General features: G+C 39.0%; 1 non-coding gene across 1 annotated transcript; it reads left to right on the top strand.

Annotated features, from left to right (window-relative positions):
* Positions 1–644: 644 nt before the first annotated feature.
* On the top strand, positions 645–751 carry LOC141640585 (small nucleolar RNA R71). Its single transcript, XR_012543078.1, has one exon. It is a non-coding gene; the product is annotated as a small nucleolar RNA R71 (small nucleolar RNA).
* The last annotated feature ends 1,604 nt before the right edge of the window (positions 752–2,355 follow it).

Raw genomic sequence — 2,355 nt, forward strand, 5'->3', positions numbered from 1 at the left:
GAACATCAAAACCTTGGTCATTTTGTTGATTGTATGGAGTTTGATTTTGGTAACCTTGGTTTTGGTTGTAAAAGGGTCTTTGATTTTGGTTTCTCATGGGAGGTGGGGTGTATATTGGTTGAGGGTTTTGAACATTTTGGCTTTTGTATGAGAGATTTGGATGGAATTTGGTGTTTTCATTGTAATAGTTGGAATAAGGGGTACCACTCTTGTATGCTTGGAAAGCAGTCACTTGTTCATTTGTTCCCCTACATTCACTTTGGTCATGTCCCAAAGTTCCACAATTCTCACATATCCCACTTGGGATTGATGAAGATGCCGTCATGGCATTAACATGATGCTTTGGTGATTTTGAGGCTTCTTCAAGTCTAGCCATAGCTTTTTCAAACTTCAAATTGATGGTATCAATGTGAGCACTAAGTTGAGCACCCAATTGAGTAATGGAGTCCACTTCATGCTTTCCTCCTCTAGTAGCCTTGCGAGGTCTACTATATTGTGAGTTATGGACCGCCATTTCCTCAATTTTGTTCCAAGTTTGATTGTCATCAACTTCGGTGAACATTCCATTTGATCCCATGTTGAGAATGTTCCTTGAATCTTCATAAAGACCGTTCCAAAATTGTTGTACCAAGAACCACTCGCTAAGTCCATGGTGAGGACATGAGCGACAAATTCCTTTGAATCGCTCCCAAGCTTCATACAAAGATTCTTCATCCCTTTGCTTAAAACCCGTAATTTGAGCTCTTAGCATGTTAGTCTTTTCCGGTGGATAGAACTTTTTGTAGAAAGCTAGAGCCAACTTCTTCCAAGAATTAATTCCGAGAGTAGCCTTATCAAGGCCTTTCAACCATTGTTTTGCGGTGCCAATGAGAGAAAAAGGAAATAAGACCCATCGAATTTGGTCTTGAGTTACACCGGTTTGAGAAATCGCATCACAATAGTCACAAAAGGTCTCCATATGAGAGTGAGGGTCTTCACTAGGCATCCCCCAAATTGGCTTCTTTCGACTAATTGGATAAATCACCAGTTGTGATAGAATTTCCGGTTGATGTTGTGATGGCCAGAATTGCCATTGGGTAGGTTCTCCTCGAGTGGAGTGCAGATATGATGAAAACTTAAGGCATTGTGGGTTGATTTTGTATTTGAATTTTGTGTTGGGTTCTCCTCACCTTCTCTTGCGAAAATTTGATGGAACTTCGATAGTATTTGGTTGAATATCTGCTTCACTAATGCCTCTCATAAAGTTCTCCTAGCAAGTCTTCTATTGGTTGTCAAAGTTCTTTCAATTTTAAGTGATCAAAAAGAGTGTAGATACAGTATCGTCGATATTGGAATTTATAGAGAACTTGAGCAAAGCACCCGATGATGATAGGACGCATGTATTCTTTGGTTGTCATTGTCATTATTTGGAGCTTTCGTTTCACGATGTAGAATGAGTTGTAAGTCAATGAAGTATTTTTTATTTAATGATATTTAAATTAATGTTTCTTAAGTGAGTTCATTTTTTTAATTTAAATGATATTTAAATTAAAGCTTTTTTAAGGTAAATTCAATTTATTTTATTTTATTTTGAATTTATTTTCCCAAGTTTATTTTATTGAAAATAAAATAAAAATTGGTTTGAAAAATCATTTTATGAGTATATTTGATTTGAAAAATCATTTATTTTAATGTGTTAATTGATTTGAAAATCGATTTAGAAATCGAGAAAAGCTCGTTTCAACCCCACGTTTTTGAGCCCGATTTTAGCTCGGTTTTTGAGCCCGTTTCCTTTACGAATTGGCACGAATCTCGAGTACACTAACCAACCTAGACCACTACCCATACACCCCAGTTCGAACCCCCTATCCACGGCCCAAAATTCCATCCCAAACACCCCCAACAGTCCGCATAAAACACGGTCCATTCCCCTGTTTTGCAGCTCAAATCCCGAGCCCAAAACCCGCTCCAAACACCACCAAAACCCGTGCCCATTAACCCTAACCCATACCCTAGTATCCTACCCATATTACCTTACCTTAACCACCAAGAAAACCCGTCACAAACCCTCTCAAACCCTCTCCAAAGCTGCTGGACAGCAGCTATGCGTGAGCAGGCCCGACTGCCTCTCCCTCTCTTTTACCCTACTTCAACTCCTTATAAATACCACCCCTTCACCACACATTCATTCCTCTAAGTTCTACATACATCCTACCATCACTCACAAGCTTTAAACCTCAGAAAAAAAACCCTAATTGCCTCTCAAAAACCCTCCACAAAACCGACATACAAACTGAAACTGTTTGTGTGTCCTCCTCGAAAAACAATTCGTTCCTCCCTCAAACCTCCATCAAAACTCGATTTTCTTGTTCCTAA

The sequence above is a fragment of the Silene latifolia genome, unplaced genomic scaffold, assembly GCF_048544455.1.
Source record: "Silene latifolia isolate original U9 population unplaced genomic scaffold, ASM4854445v1 scaffold_892, whole genome shotgun sequence".
Lineage (NCBI taxonomy): Eukaryota > Viridiplantae > Streptophyta > Magnoliopsida > Caryophyllales > Caryophyllaceae > Silene > Silene latifolia.